General features: G+C 47.4%; 1 long non-coding RNA gene across 3 annotated transcripts in view; it reads right to left on the reverse strand.

Annotated features, from left to right (window-relative positions):
- LOC126524445 (uncharacterized) overlaps positions 1 to 18,711 on the reverse strand; it is an 84,207-nt gene that overhangs the window by 61,845 nt on the left and 3,651 nt on the right. For 2 of the 3 annotated variants that reach the window (XR_011893168.1, XR_007597964.3), the window contains exon 2: positions 1,624 to 1,692. This is a non-coding gene — a long non-coding RNA (uncharacterized lncRNA). Of the gene's footprint in view, positions 1 to 1,623; positions 1,693 to 8,971; positions 9,098 to 18,711 lie in introns of all 3 variants that reach the window. The other variant, XR_008611004.2, reaches the window with a different exon arrangement.

Genomic DNA, 18,711 nt, shown 5'->3' on the forward strand with positions numbered 1-18,711 from the left:
CGCGGGATTTTTCGCTTCATAAGGCACATGAGGTTTCTGCCTTAAAACAAGGACACAACACAAAGGTACACACAAGTGTTAGTGTTAGAACGAGAAGAAAGGTAGTTAACCGAGGTGCCCGATTATTATTAATGGTTTCATGAGAATCTAACAAAGAAGGACGCCAAGAACAACATAGCGGAAATTACTTGTACCTACTAAATGAATTAAAGAAACGATAAATTAATGGCAATGAAAGTGGAGGAAAAAAGAACTTGTTTCAGGTGTGGAACGATCCCATGTCTTCGCATTACGCGTGCGATGCTATAATTAATTGAGCTACAGCGGCGCCGTTTCCCCTTCTATTTCTTTGGTATTTATGTGTTACCACTACAACTAACCTTCGGAGTGTTAGCCACCACCACCACTCACAAACCTTGGCGGCGGATGTGAAACATCCTTTCTGCCGCAGGCGTCATTACTACCATGATGATTCTCGGTGAAGGCAACGGGTCAGTAAACCCGCACATGCTACTTGAAGGCATCAATATTGCCGGATTCGAGACCTCGTTATGTAAGAACGAGAATAAAGGGGGTTAACCAAAGGGCCAGATTTTTGTTATTGGTTTCATGAGAAGCCAACAAAAAAAGGCACCAAAGGCAGCATAGGCGAAATTACGTGTACTTAATGGCAATGAAAGTGGATGAAAAAACTACTTGCCGCAGGTGGGTAACGATTCCACGTCTTTGCATTACGCGTGCGATGTTCTAACCAATTGTTTTTTTCGTCCACTTTCATTGGCAATAATTTATCATTTCTTTAATTCAATTAGTAAAGAAGTAATTTCCCCTGTGTTGTTCTTGGTGTCTGTTTGTTGGCTTCTTATGAAAGTGTTAGTATTGAAATGCTTAGATGTAGATGCTCCACGTCGGGCAGTGTCTCAGTTACGCTGACTGTCGCTTTAAATCTCGTCCTTCTGCCTTAATTATCCCTTGTCGACGTAGTGTTCAATTATTTGTGCCATACATAAAAAGGAATTTTTTTTCATGAACTGTTAACATGTCAATGGTAATTTAGCTGTCTATTCCCTGCTAAATACGCCGGCTTTTTTTATTGCATGGGCCATTGAATGCTTTCGCATCACAAAGTTCATATGAAATGCGACTCGTGTATAATAGCGAGCACACATGTATAAAACAACAAAATAAAACAAGAAACATCGTACTTCTCTTGCGGTTTTCTTGATTTCGTTATCAGCAACATTCATATACTACGTTTTAAAGCATCGTGCCGTTTCGAGGTTGTGCGCGGCTAGCTTTATAGCATGTAAACGGCCATCTTCATTTTTTCGCACTTTCTAGCCGGGTGAAAACACCTCTCCATTTGCTGGTGGACAAGAATGGCCACCGAATAACTCTTGGGTCACTGAAGCAGCTACGGAGACAACCATAGAGCCTTTCAGCGTTTGAACCACCTCTCAACTAGGCTCTCTGAAAGGCCGCAGAGGAAGGTACCGCAATGACTTTAGTTTTGCATATAGCATATCCATAAGATATATTAGTAACATTCCAACGCTTTTTGAAGTGTGATATGATCGCGATAACCATTGTTTACACATTGGTAAATAATGACATGTTTCTTACGATGGTGGAGAATACTTGATAGGATCACGACAGCGATGGACAATAGAATCCGCATTTTGGTAGCAGCGTCTGTAAAATAGAAGTACAAGAAAATTTGCTGTTAGAGAAACAAACAAAATATTGCTCGAAATCATTGCCCCACTTCCCTGTTTTAATGACCCCACTGCGCAAACGCATCTTGCCTAAAATCGGTGGCCGAAATTGGCGTTCAGCTTATTTCTGTTTGCTTAGGTAAGCCATTGCAAGACATATGGATGCATCTGGCCACACTTTACAAAAATATTTTAAGCTCCAGTTTAAGAATTTTGACCTAGTCAGTGAAAAGAAAAATTGAAGATAAAGTAATATGCATTATCATGATCAGCTTGTTTATGTGCATTGCAGGACAAAGGCCTCCTCAAGATTTTTCCATAACCCTCGTTTCGCGCCAGCCCTGACGCCACCCTGTGCATGCATATTTCTTAATTTATTCACACCACTTAGATCTCCGCGCGAACACTTCTACATCCTGCACGTTGCTGGAGTTCGCACAGAGTATAAAATCTGTTTCATTGCTTTTTTTCCCCTGCTTTAACTTCTCCCGATCAACTTCCTTTTACTCGGTTTTCACAAGAAGGTATTACAGCGAAGCTGTACACCTCTACCGTCCAAGGAAAATTTGGAGTCGTTGTTGGCGTGGTAAGCAAAAAACTTCCCATATGTGGGCCGATCCTGGGCACACTGCAATACCGGCCCGATCCGCGGTGGAGGTGAAGCAGGCGTTAAGCGCTCCCCATACGTGGGCCGATCCCGAAGAAAGTACAATGCCGGCCCGACACGTGGTGGAGGTACAGTTGGCCATTAGGGGCCCATACACACAGCTTCGCTGTGGTATAAAGTTTGTAAACAGGGCTGAAGTGCCTCAGACAGGCTGGCCAACGTTTCGATAGGAGGACCTATCTTCGTCAAAGGCGGCCTCGTCATCCTCGGCGTGTTAGTTTTAAAGGGCGCAGTGACGTCACGTGCGGGTGTTGTCGCTGGCGGCTGGTTTTAAAGAGAGAGATTACAAGAGGAAACAAGCGCTGTCGTCCGACGTCTGTGAGCTTCATTCTCAAGACGAGGGGACAAGAGCGTGAGAGTGGGCACGCGGGGCGAAAAGAAAAGGAATAGAAGCAGAAAAAAAGGGAAAAAAAGAGAAAAAAAAAGCGGGGGTGGGGAAAGCCAGGGCGGCACCAAGACAGACAAAAAAAGGGGGGGAGTGAAAGAAAAAGAAGGAGAAAAGTGAAATCTAAGAAATACGGGGGCTTGGGAGCGTGTTGGGGATGCGAAAGGTTAGGAGGTATTCAGGGGGAGTCGTTGGCGGCATGTTTTTGAGGCATTAAAACGGCCGGTCAAGCGGTCAGCGCGCGAGTAACACAAAAGAAAAAAAAAAGGAGAAAGGAGAAAACCCAGACACACACACACACAAAAAAAACATGAGTTGAAAGTGACTTGAGCAGCATAGTAGTAATACGTCGAGTAATTTTGAAATAGTTAAGGTGGCGACGAGGAGTCTGCGGTGCAATGTATGGGGTGACTTAAAGGCAGCGGCATGGTCTTTCAAGGGGCACTGCCCCATGCGCTTAACGTAGGTGTCGTTACGGCGGCATCCAGAGGTGTCGATACTCTGGGTTGAGGCGCCGAAAAAGGCATATTGCCTTCGGAATGTGTTGTCGAGGGGATTTCAAGAAAAAAAAAGGGATTAAAAAAAGGGGGGGAGGGAAGGGAGAGGGGGAGGGGGGCCGAAACCGGTATAACAAACAGGAGGGTGACGCGCGCAGAAGGGGGCAAGTGTACATGGAAGAAAGGGATCGTACAGTTGGTATAGACGTAAAAACCTGAAAGAGTACATTAAATTGAATAGTAGGCAGGAAAAAAATTTTTCGAAATGGAAGAGTAGGTGAGGTTAAGAATTAAAGTTGGCTGGTGGCCTAATGTGTTTCGTGTATTGGTTGATGATATGAGAGTTTCAGATTTAAGTTACAGCTTTTAAAGATTCTAAGTTGCCGCGTGCCAAATTAATTCCTGTCGGGTGTAGGCAATTAAACTTGTGTATGAGGTATGATTCCGTATACTTCCTTTCGCGAGGGGAACGGAAATTTGTTTGTAGTATATAGAGCCTTGCTTTGTCAAACATATGTCCATGTTCATTAAAGTGGCTGGCTACTGCTTTGGGTAAATTGTGTTTTGTGTCCGCGCGGTGACCGTTGAGTCTTGTATTAATTTGTTGCCCAGTCTCACCTATGTATTGTTTGCTACAAGCGGCGCATTCTAGACAGTAGACTACGTTGTTTGATGTGCAGGTGAAAGCCGAAGTTACCTTGTGTGTGTAATTCGACGCTGTACTTTTTACTGTAGTAGTAGATTGAATGTGTTTGCATGTAGAGCACCTGGGGCGGCCACAGGGATTGGTTCCGAACTTCTTCTTTTTCTGTAGTTTGGCGTGCACAAGAACATCTTTAAAATTAGTGTTGCGTCTGTAGGCCACTCTGGGAGGGTCGGGAAAAATCTTCTTAAGTTTCTGGTTGCTGGTGAGAATCGGGTAGTATTTACTTAGGATGTTATTCACGTTTGGGAGTGCGTTTGAGAATTTAGTAGTAAGAAGAGGCGTTGTTGTTCTTGTGATCCTCGGGCGAGGCTTGAGGACCTCGGCTCGATCAAGTTTGGTTGCAGCGATGTAAGCTGTTTGAAGGTCACTGTTTGGGTGGTTCCTGTTTGATAGCGTTTCTTTAAGGTGATCGAGTCTATCTATGTAGTCTTGGTTTTCAACGCAAATGCGACGTAGTCGTGTGGCTTGGCCTTTAAAGATGCCTTGTTTGCAATGTCTGGGATGGTGGCTGGTATATTCTAGGTACTGTTGATTGTCGAAAGGTTTCCTATACAGCGTTGTCTTTAGTTCACCATTGTCAATGTATATTGTTGTGTCCAGAAAGTTTTTGCGCTCAGTTGAGAATTCTGATGTGAATTTTATTGTTGGGTGAACAGAATTTAGAAAGGCTACATATTTATCTAGACTGTCTTGACCATGTCCCCAGATTATGAGTATGTCGTCTATGTATCGTAGGTATGTGTGGGGCTTGGTAGTGCAGCGCGATAGGAAATCTGTTTCTAGAATCCCCATAAATATGTTCGCGTAGGTTGGTACAAAAGGCGTACCCATGCTTGTACCATGTATCTGTAGGTAGTAACTCTCTTCAAATTCGAAGTAGTTATGTGTGAGAACTAATTCAAGGAGAGACAGGTAGACTTCAGTAGAGTGTTGTGCACTGTGTTTAGACAGCGTTTGTTTTATCGAAGATAAGCCATCAGGGATTGGAATGTTGGTGTACAGCGCCGTGACGTCTAGTGTTGCGAGAATTGTGTTGTGGGGTAGTGTGCCTTTAGTATTAATGTCTTCTATAATTCTCAGCAGGTGGGGCGTATCTTGTACAAATGACGGAAGTGCTTTTGGCAAGTCACCAAGGTAGTGGTTAAGGAATGTGGAGATGCTCTCTGTCGGGGTGGTCATCCTTCTTCACAGAGTGGGAAGGCACTGAGTTTTTCGTTATTCGCACTTGATTCCCATGCCGGAACTCGACCAACATATAATTTATAATATTTTAGTATAGTCCAATGATATTATTTCCGTGTTCGCCACCCTGTTCCGCCGCTTTCGCATTGCAGTCACATACGAGGACAGCACATTGAGTTTGCAACTTTCTTTAGCTAATTGAACGTCCTCATGAAAACTGTTTACACAACCATCAATATTACAGTACCTTGGAGGGTAGGCTTGCACAATCTTGTGTAATGTATGGCGCCAAATGGTTAACCCATTTTGTGCCATTGGGTTAACCATTATGTATGGCGCCTAATGGTTTAATCCATTTGGCGCCATTGTTCCCATTTGGGAACACATCGCGTGGCTAACTTCCGAAGCCATGGTTACTAAAGTTTGCAAAAAAGTGCTAATATTTGGTAACAACATGTTTAAAAATGCTCGAAGTTTTATTTGGAAGCAAAGAAAGTTCATTGCTAGTTTCGTACTTTATGTTATGCGGTGACACCTTCGTAACAGTTGTTGCGTAAACACGGCGGTCCGCAGCACGGAGCATTTCTGCGCAAAAAGGTAAGTTCTTTAACAGTCTTGCATGAATTGTTTATTCTGCCTTCATTTTCAATGTGTTTAGTATTAGGACACGCGAAATAGAGAAGCTGTTTGCATGGATAACGTAAATATGACGACAAATGTCTGCATGTTCCTATTTGGGAACGTTGGCGCAAAGCGGGGTAGTGGGAGCAGCCATAATGGGGGTGCGTGTAAGCTTCAACGCGTCTTTCTTTACGCAGATGCTTCGGAAAAAGTTCCTTATGCTGGAGGAAGCGGAGGAAATGGTTCTCGCCGACGATTCTGTAGAAGTAACGGATATTGTGCTGCTACCCCCACCGAATGCGGACGAAATGCTTACGGATGAAGAGGAGGGCGACAGTGATATCGCCGTTGTAGGCACTCTAGCGAATGATGTTGCAGGTGAGGTTGATGTCCACAGGCATGATGCCGACGAATGTGAAGGAGCTCTCTGGGAAGCAGCACCCCCAAGACCGAAAAAAAGCATCTCAATATTCCCCTGTCTGGAGGCGAACTACTCAGTATTCGGGCCCAATAGTAGAGACTGAGCTTCAGCCACTGTGAGTTACCCATGCCGAGCTTGTGGATGAGGAACCCTTTGATATCTTCGCCCGCCTACTGAGCACGGAAATTATAGGCCTCATAACCAAAGAATGCAATCGTTATGCCAAGCAACAAAACCACAACAGCGTCAGTATAACTGAAAAAGACATACTTCAGCTTGGCGCCATCCTCTTCTTGATTGGTTACCACAAGCTCCCACCCTCTGACCTCTATTCGTCGAAAGCTGAGGGCCTGTGTTTCTTTTGTGGCAAGTACAATGAGCCGTGCGAAATTCCGGCTAATAAAGAGGTACATCCATACGTCTAACAGTGAAAACATTGAGAAGGGTGACAAGATGGCGAAGATAAGACCTCTACTTAGGCTTGTCAATAGCTCCCTTGAGCAGTTCAGAATTTTTTTGAAGAATGTCAGCATGGACGAGCAAATGGTGCCGTATTTTGGTCCACACCGTTGTAAGATGTTCATAAAAGGAAAACCTTTGGTTACAAGGAATGCATCCTCTGCTCTTCATCAGAGTAACCCTTCAACATTGATATCTACTGCGGCAAAGCCAACCGCGAAAGCACGAATGTACCGCTTAGAGCACGCATTGCTTTGAACGCTCTCAAGTGCGTTGATGTGCCAAGAAACCATGTTATTTTATGGAAAATTTTTTACATCACATGCTTTACTGCAAGAACTGAAAGAGTGTGGATTTAGAGCAACAGGAACCGTGAGGGAGGTCAGGCTGAAGAAACGCTCACTTCAGGATTCGATGGAACTGTCCAGTCAAATCAGAGGGTCTTTTGATTTTATGTGCGATGGTGACGTCCTTGATGTCAAGTGGAATGACAATAAGTGCGTGTGCATTGCCAAAAAAATTATGATGGCATTCACCCAACCGCCACAGCCACCCGCTACAGCCAAGAGCAGCGAAAGCGAGTTCCCCAGCAGAGAATTATAGAACAAAATAACAAGCATATGTGTGGTGTCAACCTACTTGATAGGTTCACCAGTGACTATCGTCCTTGCCTGCATGGTAAAAAGTGGTATTGGCCATTACGGAGCAATCTGCTTGTAACACTGCGCGTTGCAGTCTGGAGGCTGTACACAGAACTATTGAGTGAACCGCCACTTGACCAGCTTCACTTCACGAGGCTCATCGTCCATGGTCTGCTGACCAAGAGGCTGGACACCCCAGAACGGCGTGGCCCTTCTGGTGCTCTTATTTCCACAGCAAGGAAGGCCGCGGCCATCATTTGGTGCCGTTGGCAAAGAAGAGCTGGTGCCGCCGGTGCACCAGAAACACACGAATGAAGGGTCAGATGTGTAGCGTCCCCTTCCACATTCACTGTTCGGCTGCCTACTAAGGGAGAAAATAAAGCGCACATGGAGTACCACGTCTTGCTTCTGGCCAGGGGGGAGGAAGAAAGCAGCCCCAGTATCCATCCGTTTAAGGCCATTGTTTCCATTTGAGAGCACTCTGTATTTTGTTAACTACTTTTACCAGTGAAATAAAACTTATTTTTCATGTACAACTTTACCCTCTAGACAAGCCAAAACAATTAGTTTTGTTTTTGCTGAGCCAAATCTCATAGCAGCGCTTAATAGCTTAATTCATTTATCACACTACTCAACGCGACGGAACTCAAGAAAATCAACAGAATGATCAGAAAGGCATATAAGCAGGCGATGGGCCTGCCGATCAGTGCGTCCACAGAACGCCTACAACGACTAGGCGTGCACAACACAGCCGAGTAGCTCATCGAGAGACATTTATCCAGTCAACGAACAAGGCTGGTGGTTACGGAAGCGGGGAGGTCCGTCCTCTTGCGCCTGAGGCTCTCTGCCCCTCTTAGTCATCCGCCGCCTCAGACTGTGAGCTTACCCCATGCCATCCGGAGCAACATCACCGTACGTCCTCTACCTCGCAACATGCGCCCAGTGCACCACGCAGAGCGTAAGGAGGCCCGGGCCCTGGCCATACACAAGCGATACGGGACTTTACCCTCTACAGCCTACATGAACGCGGGGCCTTACCCCAGACGCGCAGCCTCAACAGCCACCGTAGTCGTCAACAAAAAGAGCACCAGTTCGCTCACACCACGGAGTAAGGCTCACACGAAACAATACCCTCCAAGCCGAGAAAGCGACCATAGCCCTCGCGCTCTCCGAAGCAGAGGTTGAAGTAATAGGGACCGACTCCCAAAAGGCATGCCGCAACTTTTCTAGCGGCAGAATTCATACCACTACGCTCTAGATCATCAATCAAAAGCTGCCAACGAGGTCAGTCATGATCATCTAGGTGCCAGCTCACAATGGCTTTCCTGGCAACGAGGTCGCCAGCCACGTGGCTCGAGATTTGTCATACCGAGCCGACGCCGAGGAATCTGAACCCGACGGCATGCACCCTCTAATCTCGTACCAAGACATCACACAACACCACAAGCTAACCCGCAGAACATATGCACCCCCACACAATTCACTACCTAGAGAGCAGGAGTGATTCTTCGGAGCTCTAGAGGTTAATACATTCCCTCCCCCCCCCCCCCAACTAGAAATCACCTCATAGCCCCTACACAATTCTCTCCGCCATGCCGCTTCTGCGCAGAGCCAGGGTCCGTCTGGCACATAGTAGGGCATTGCAGAGCGGCACCATTAAATCCTCCGAACCCTTACCACACCAACGAGCTTTGGGAGAGAGCCTTGGCGGCTCCGACCTCGAGGATCAGCAGCGGATGATTGCGACGGCCCAGGACGCGGCCCGAGCTCAAGGCATTCTGGTATGAGGACGCCTCTCCAAAGCTGCATTCACCCAATAAAAATGTTTATTCTCTCGTATTTATTTGTAGTAGTATGTCTGTTACAATTTCAATATTACTGCGATTTTCGTTATTTGTTGAATGCGATGTCATTATAAATTAGAGATCATATCCCGCCTTTTTTTTATTATTTGAGATACATTTGCAGGAGAGCACGTCGTCTTTAGTCAGCACTATTTAGACCTCATCCATTCTGATAACCTCAAGCAAATATTACCGAATGCAATGCCTCATTATATATAAGTACGCCTGCTGTGCTAGTTTTACTACAAATAATCATTGGTAAGGAACGAACATCCCACGAAATATGTTCGTGCAGTAGCTCAAAGTGATATAACTGGCACACTTATGAAACCATCAAGTGTTGCAATTCAATGTGCAACAAAGCTGCCCAGGGTGTCTCTGCAAAGCTGAAATCGCAAGGTGAAAAAACACACAAGCGAACCCTCCGGCCCAGTCGACTTTTGCGGACACATGGCCGTGCGCTCTTGAAAGGTGACAGCAGCTGTTCCTCTAAAGCTGCGTACGGCCTTTATCGGCACACACGCTGCAAGTGACCATAGCGAAAGTCGGTGTAATGAAAGTGAAAACGTTTGACCATCAGCGAACGTCGCCATGACAGAGTTGGAGGGAACAACCAGAAATTTCAGAGAACACAAAACGCGCAAGCCTGCATGTTGGGAGCAAGATATGACGATCTCACTATCTCTTCATGATGCGGTGTTTGTAAAACCTCAGTGTGGTTATCAAAGCCCAATGACGATCTACAATATGGCTGTGTCGGGTGAAAGGCTATTGCCCGCTCCTGGAACATGCGGCCACCCTCCCTGTCCGGCTGCTTTCTGCTGTTGCCGGCAGGTGGCGACACAAGTCTATGCTAGCGTCGTCGCTGCAGCCGCTCGCATTACTATAAACCACGGCAAGTTCGCACTTTTTTCTTAAGACCAGGCAATTAACTGCGACAAGTGTTATGCTAAATGGGGCTCTTGCATTGCCCAGGGGGCGCTGCGAAGAAAGGGCTAAAAAGCGCCCTTTGTCCTAAAATGGGTCGTACCAACCTCGGTCGTCTGCTTCGGAAAGCACGTTTACAATATGGACCCGCCACTTTCGGTTGTATTGTATCACGGCCTGCAGCGAATATCGGGCGCCGAAGATTTTTTCAGGGGTGGCACGCTGCGTAAAGGCAAGAAATTATGCAGTGCCGTATACGTGTACGCCGTTCAAGAATTAAGCGGCGAAGTTTTAGCGCGGCGTCAATCGCAAGTGAAGTGAGTCGCGTACGAAGTGGAACTTCAGGTAAGGTTTGCACGCTGCTGGATTCAGGCGCACAAACGCGAGGAAATTCTTGCTATAAATGAATCCACAGCAGCGACAAGCAGACATAATGTGTACGGAACTGCTCGAGCACACGATGGTACGCGCCGCGATGTACGAACTGCTCGAGCGCACGATCGTACGCGCCGCGACGGCAGCGGTCTTTCGACATGCCGCGAAATGGCGGGCCTCCTGCAATCTTTGTTGACTGCATACCGCTAAACAAGTAGTTATGGCTGCGTTGTAGTAGCGGCCATCTGTCCCTTTTAGTAACTGGTAATAACTGATGCAATGCATATGAGCTCGCACGTACGTGCGAATCGCGCTGCAGCGTGAGCTCGTGCTCTGCTCGCTTGATGTAGCTTTTAATGACAGCACTCGAACATCGATCTGCTGTAAGCAATACTACCTTGCTGCGCTGCCTCAACATGCTGGCTTGAGGTCAAGTATGATTACATTTAACTCTCTAACTTGTGCTGCTCGTAGTGGGGTAGTGAATTGTCACCGAATCAGCCCGGAAATTTGTGGTCATTTGCACACACCTGGTCACTTCACCACTTCGCATCGGTCGAATTTTTAATTGTCGCTGTGGCCGGGTCTCGAATCGTGAATTACCAGCCATGGCTGCTGCTATGTTGGTCTGCTGTCGGGAATGTAGGTGCAAAAGACTGAAATTTAGAACGCAGATAATCAAGCAAGCTTCAAGACAGGCGAAGCAGTCAGCATGGCGCGAAGTTTCACTTACTCAGCGCGACGAACTGCAGCTATGCAGTGTGCCCGCCGCTCCACTTTGTGAAGCCTTGAAGGAAAACGGTAGAATCTGATGTTGGGATTCAGGCCTTCTTGTTCATGGTAGCCCACGTGTTCATGGAAGCCCACGTGCAAGGGGCCAGTAGGGAGGGGGGGGGGGCGTCATATAGGTCTGAAGACACCCCTCTTTCTGCCGGCTTGACTGGGGGGCAAATGGCAAAGAATGCTACGGTATCCAGTAGCCCGAGCTCATGTACCCGATGTGTTGCGCTGCAGAATTGTCGGCTGCAGCTCTATCAACACCCCACGAAATAATTGCACGAATGTGCGTGTTAAAAAATTTCATTCGCAAAATGGTCGCTTAACTACTCGCCTTAGCGGAACGGTTCATGTGGGGTGCCCTCGTGCCGTGCGTTCATGCTGGGAACAAGCGTCGCTAAACATACAGTCAGACGTTTTAAGGCGTTGAGGCTCTTGGGTCCCTCTTCCGTTTAGAGCGCGCAGCGAAGTCGAACAAAGACAGCAACAAGAGGGCGTTCAACGAGCGCACGCGGCGCTCGCGTTTACGGCGAAGCGTTCGTTGAGAGCGACGTTGCATAAGTGCGGCCGTCAAAAGTCGCGAATGGGACTCTCTGGATCGTCCTCAGACTCGGTGCGGCCAAAGAGTTTGGCGGCGTATGACTCGACAGGCTGTAGTCGCGGGCGCCGCGATGTTCGGCTCGCTTTTACTTCCCCTCTCCCACTCGCTCCGAGAAACCGCTGCGAAACCTGTCATTATGTTTCACGCTTTCCTTCCTACCCTCGAAAGTTTCTGAAACAGTTTTTTTTATTTTGTTCAACGACCTCTTCGTCGCAGAAGGTGCATGATGCAATTCACTGCGGTAATTGCGCAAGCGCAGCCTGATTCTGTGACACGCCCGCCCGCTTTTCGTGCTAGTTTGAGGCATTTATTCCATTGGTAGCGCTGCCGATCTCGTGACCCTTCGGTCTCCGTGAAGAGTGGAATCTCCATCCCATTGCGCTTCTAAGAGCGCACGTTAAAGTTTTCGGCTCGTCGTCACGTCAGCTCCCCAAGGGTTTCTCTTTTGCACAGTGCAAATGAACGGTTTCGGTCAACGAACATCTGCGGATTAGCGTCGACAGAAGACTACAACCTTGGTGACGACGGACTTCCTATGTGGACTGGCAAGCTGGTTACAGATAACATTATAGTCATAAGCATTGCTAGCAGAGAGCAATCTTGTATATACTCGATCATTGTGTTTAGTTTTGTTGTAACCTAATTTAATCGCTTGTTGTGCTTTATTTGTTTGGTAAGGTAGCTGGATGTGCATGAACAGATTTATTTCTACTGTTTTTTCGTATTTATAGCATGCTATATTGTGTCGTTGCCTAGCTGTGATACTGCTTTCTTCTACATAAGTGAAGTCACCTTGTTAGTATTGCGAACTACCAGCTCTTGTGTGCTCAATGTTGCGCTTTGAGCATGTCCGACCTTCCTCTTTATTTGAGTGGGGTTTTCAGGGAGTTTGCCGCACGGCTGTCACAGATAAAAGGTATAAATTATTGTTCTTCCTTTGTTCTGTAGGATAAGAATGGAAAAGTGCCGACCCAGCGGTGCTCATCAAAGGAAACCCAAAAGGGAGCGAGCCAGGATTCTTCAAGCCATGGCTGGGTCAATTCACAAATATGTGAGGACTACGTTACGTGTGCCCACAAATGACGCCGAAGAGGTTACTGCGAGAATATGCACATGCGAAGAAGGGGAGCAGCAAACCGAAGACTGCTTGCAACCCAGTGCATCTATGCCTCCTGACGCGCACGAACTGTTTGTGGACAGACCGGTTGATTCGTTGGAATCAGACACATGCAGAGGTGCGGGAACGCAGCAGCTAGAGGACGCATCTCAAAATTTCGAAGCCAGTATATTTATACGCACTGGGGTGGACCCGGTACATCAGTCCGATGCTTCTCAACCCGCATTCTCGATGACCGCCAAGTGGAGATGGTCAGACAAGAGCCACAGTACATGCAGCGCAGCTCACTACAAGAAGGCGAGGACGCTGTGACGTCATCTAAAGGCACTAAAGATCACGCATTATCGAACTACAGAAATACGACAGACGTACTTAAAGATGACATGTACTCTCACATAGGTATGTGGCCCATGCCCATCCCAGATGACGTCAGAGTAAGTTTAGTGCGTAGAGAAAGTGAGCCGATAAGAAACTAAGACGGCCCATTGCCAGGTGTAACGAGAGAATTAGGGCGCACTAAAACGCTCAGCAGGCATTTAACGAAGTGTTCGTTCTACAAAACATCCGCAGATGGCAGGACAGTTCTGAGAACCTGGATGGTGTACTCAAAGTCAACAAATTCGATGTACTGTTTCTGCTGAAAGCTCTTCGGAGAAGGAAAAGCTGCAAGTGCCTGCTTCGTCTCCAGGTTCAGCTGCTGGTGCAAGTTGAACCCTAGGGTAGCAGAACACAAGTCGTCGGAGCATCACATGTCCTGCTACGAGCGATGGAGGACAATGGACGTCAATCTCAAGCATGACCGAATACTGGAAGCGGCCTTTCAAAGAGAGAAGGGGGCGGAGAGAAGGCGCTGGAGAGATATCCTGCACCGCCTTTTGGACGTAGTCTTATTTCTTGCGAAAATGAACCTTCCTCTCCACAGGCACAGAGAAAACATGGAGTCGAACAACAAAGGCAATTTTCTTGAACTGGTGGAATTTCTTTCGAATAACGACACGATTTTGAAGGAACATTTCACAAAAGTTAAGGCTGCCATCCCTTCCGGCCGAAGGGGGACCTCATATCTGTCGCTTCAGACGCAAAATGAGTTTATCCAACTCTTGGGCAGACATGTGAAGAGCGACATTGTAAAAAATCAAGGAGGCTAAATATTTTGCCATTTTGTTCGATAGCACACCAGACGTTTCGCATGTGGACCAAAGGTGTCAGGTAATAAGGTACGTGTGCATTAATGACGGCGAAGTCACAGTAAAAGAATCATTCTTAGGCTTTTCCTAATAGAAGTCAAAACTGCTGCTGAGATTACAGAAAGTATTCTGAAACAACTCGAAGACGACGGATTCGGCATAAGCTTTTGTCGCAGTCAAGGGTACGACAACGCCGCAATAATGGTAGGGGATCACAGTGGCCTGCAGGCCAAGATCGAAGTCAATCCAAAGGCCCTGTTTGTGCCCTGGGCGAATCATTCCCTGAACCTTCGCGGTGTGCATTCATTTGAGAGCGTCAACGCATGCGTGACATTTTCTGGAACCTTGGAAGCTATATAGAAGTGTTTTCGAGCTCGCCTCAATTATGGAAACTACTGAAGGATGCTGGCGTGGCATTGACAGTCAAAAATTTCAGCCAGACGAGGTGGAGCGCTCACTACGAGACAGTGCGTGTAGCAGGAAGGAGCTATGAGCTGATAATCTCTATGCTGGAAGCACTGCCGGATGCCAAGTTCAACGTGGAAACAAGGAGTGGAGCGTTGGGTTTGATTGCTGCTGTATGCGATTTTCCTTTCTGCGTTTTCTGTATTTCTGGTCGGAGATTCTACAGGAAGTTAACGAAACACAGAACTGCCTGGAGACTGCAGGAAACAGCTTCCAGCACTGCAGCCTGCAGCTCAAATCGTTAAGGATGTTTTTGGAAGAGCAGGGCGTTGAAGTTGTGGAAAAGGTCATCGCCCAAGCCACGGCAAAATGTGAGGAAATCGGAATTGAGGTAATACAATGGGTTAGATATCACAAGAAGATGTCAGGAGAAAGAGCAGGACACGCTGGCCTGATCTTAACAGAACAGACCAGAAGGAAATGTTTCAATGCCTTGATCGTTTTCACAGAGAGCTGGACACCCGATGATGACATTTGTTTTCAGCATCATTGAACCTGTTTCCCTGATGTTTGAAATCGTGGAAACGCTTCAAATGCTGACGTCGAGTCTTACTGAAATATATGACGAATTTTCAGGCGAAGAAATCGTCCCAGACATCCTCCGGCTGCGAAGGCACCTCAAGGCCTCTGGAAATCACCTTGATGTCACGAGGACATGGACCGCACAACAGTTCCTGGAATTTATCGCCAAATAGAACTTCTTTTTGTCCCTCCCTAATCTGACCGTTATCTTTCGCTTGTTGCTCACAATCTGCGTGTCATTTGGATCATGCGAAAGGAACTTTTCCAAGTTAAAGCTGATCAAAACTTCTCTGCGCTCCACCATGGGTGATGAAAGGCTGTCAAACTTGGCAATACTGACCATAGAAAAAGAACATGTAAAAAATATAAACTTTACTGCAGTAATTAATGAGTTTGCAGAAGCGAAGAGTCGGAAAAAGAACTTCTGAAGGAAATGAGTCCTTCATACCGGTCATTACTTTAGTGCAAAAGGCTCGATGTCCCACCATGGTTTGTGTATCGGCAATATGTATACAATGTTCTATTTGTGAATTTTGAATCGTTGTACTAGTTTTTTATCAGTTTCGCGGTGTTGAATAAACGATCTTTCTCCTAGTCCCAGCTAACCGTTTCTTTATCATTTTGTTGTTGTGTGACTACATGTCAAGCACAGTGTCTGTGTCAGCTGCACGGAATTTTATTAAAAAAAGGTGAATTTTGTAAGACTATTTCTCGATATTCTATGAAGTTATGTGCTTTTGTGATTACTAGGAACTCGGTAGCGTGAAAAATATGGCAGATGAGTAATAACCATATCCTGAATAATCCCTTAATTAGTACTTATAGAGGAAGCACTTTATTTCGAGAATTGAGGACTCAAAGTCATATTATTAACTCAAGAAAAACTTAAACAAAATCGTTTTGGGTGCTACAGCCTACAGTACTTTGGCACTGCGGGCGGCGCCCACTATAGCAGCAGCGAAAGAAATATGAAATAGGGGACCAGTCACATTGATACCTCAATCAGCCATTGCTAGTGCATACCAACGCTAGTGCAAGCTTTCGCTGGCGCGGGCTTCATCGCTGCCTTTTTTTTTATGGTGACGCCAAGAGTCGACGCGAAGCGTGCCCTATTCTGTTCCCTATCTTGTGGTGGTACCGCAGCTCATACAATCACGTTTGTCCGCATAGCATCAAATAAAAACAAGGCGTTATTGATAAGAATGAAGAGAACTCGTAATTGTCATAGCGTTGGCGCCCGCGCCGCAGGGAGGCAGGCGGCGTTTTCTAATAAGGTTGGGAGACCAGCCTCACTGACACACAATTTAATTTTCGTTTTCGTTCATGGCTGCCCACCGTCAAAATACTGCGCGCCATAGTACGTGAGACATTTTTTAAAGTTCTTCTTGGGCAAGATATGAATGCAGGGCTTCGATTCTGCGATTGCAATATTACCGCTAAAATTGGTAATTAAAACTTTATAAAGATAATTTTGTTACTGTTGTCGTGAGCAATATTTTCCATGATGCCGCATTTGTATCGGCTGCCAAGCCTTACAGTCTGACGGAAGATGTGCACATGCGCTTATCACAATATATCGGTGCAGCACCCTGTGTTATTTGGCGCATAAAAAAACAGCGTGTATACCTGGGAAAGAAAGTGAAGGAGAGGGGGACCCTGGGGACGTGCGTGGTATCCAAGTCGGCTGTACTGGTGCAGAAACCCGGAAATTGTCGATACCCTCGCCTTCCTCGACTGCACCTGGGGGAGGGGGGGGGGGAGTGACAGAAGACCTATGGGCCCCGGGTACCAGATGACCTAGATACGCCACTGAGTAGCCCCATATGTAGTTGTCCCTGACGGAAACTATACACGGCTGACCCATGTAGCTATAAACTTCTTGGCATCTATGTCGGTAGTGTGACCATTCGTGGCAGTGGCCTCAGTTCAAGCGCTAAAGTTGATATGTCTTCGAGACTGCTACGTCTACGAGATCCTCTTTCCTTCGCAGAGCCGCCAATGACGCACCCTATCCGAGGCTGCTGACTCTCTCCCCGTGGGCGGCTCCCAGAGAGACACAAAAAACAGGCTTCAGCAAGAGAGTAACCGGAGATGACTTCGGACCACGCTGCACGCAAGTCCCTCTGAAATAAACTATGTTCCATGTTCAGAACGCCTTTTATTGCGCCTACCGCGGACATAACAGCGGCGCCTAGGCAGTGCATTTCAAGCTAACGTTGACCTGCCCCTGTGCTACGCAATGGCAACTCATGCATCGGGCCAACTGCCAGAGTTTATTGGCGCATCGTGGACATGGCGGTTTGGACGACTCAGGTTTTACTTCAAGGCCACAGCCTCACGGATACCAACAAGAATATGGCACACCTAGTGACGCTGTGCGGTGAGCAGACGTGCGGCACCGTCTGCGCTTTGGTGCAGCCAAGCAGCCCAGAAGAAGGGGCCTACGACGAAACTGTTGCGGCACTTCAGAAACACTACGACCGGAGGCCACCCGACGTCTTCAGCCGAGCTCGCTCCCAACGAGGTGACCAGTCGGAGGGAGAGACGGCAAGCGCCTACCCTGGCCGCCCACTGAAACTTCGGGACGCTACGCACAACGCTTAGTACACCAGCAGCTACAGGACAGCAGCCGGCGTCAACAGCGTCACCTGTGAATGCAACAATGCTTCCCTTGGACATTATGTTGCGATACCGATTGGTGTCCGGACTACAGGATGGTCTCCTGCAACAAAGAATCTTTGCTCAGAGTGACCTGAACTTCACAAAGGCCTACGACATCGCTGTTCGAGCAGAAAGCACTGGCCGACACCAACGAGAACATCGAGCCGGTTCACCAGGCGAGTCACTAGGTTCGTCGCGACCAGGCACGCGCAGACAGTTCTAAGCCAGAACGTTACTGGCGTTGCAATGGGCCTCGCAGCCCCCAGCCATGCAAGCACCAAGCTGCTACGTGCAATTTCGGTCACAGGCTTGGCCACATTGAGAAGGCCTACATCAAGAATAAAAACACAGGCCAAGGGGAAAGCACAGCGATACAAAAACGTGAACGCCCCTAAGACAATAACGCAAGTTCCGCACACTCTACCAGCGACAACAGCGCTGTACTATATACATAACGTCGACGATCTCGGCAAGACACCGAAGACCATGGTCAGTCTTAGTGTCGACCACCAGTCGATGCAATTTGAAGTCGATTCGGGAGCAGCACGCAAGCTCAGCGGGGATCCATACCGCAACCTATGGACACAGAACATACCAGCACTTTTCGATGACGACACGCAGCTGAGAACATGGTCAGGACAAGACCTGCCACTTCTAGGTAGTGTCGATGTAAAAACTGGGTACAACGGCGTTATTGCAAACCTGCCTCTGGTGATTCTAAATGGCACTGGATCCAGCCTCTTGGCAGAAACTGGTTCGACGCTCTCAATATCGCGATTAGCGACGTCAACGAGGCAGCAGAGGAAAGCTTGCTCAAACGACAAGAGCCGGTCGAGCGGCTGCAGAAGAAGTCAAAAAGACGGCCTTAGCGGAAATTCCTGGAAACATAGAGCCACCTCTTGACCTCATGCTTCACCGGACGCCACACCGAAGTTTCTGAA

The sequence above is a fragment of the Dermacentor andersoni genome, chromosome 3 (assembly GCF_023375885.2).
Source record: "Dermacentor andersoni chromosome 3, qqDerAnde1_hic_scaffold, whole genome shotgun sequence".
NCBI classification, from domain to species: Eukaryota; Metazoa; Arthropoda; class Arachnida; order Ixodida; family Ixodidae; genus Dermacentor; species Dermacentor andersoni.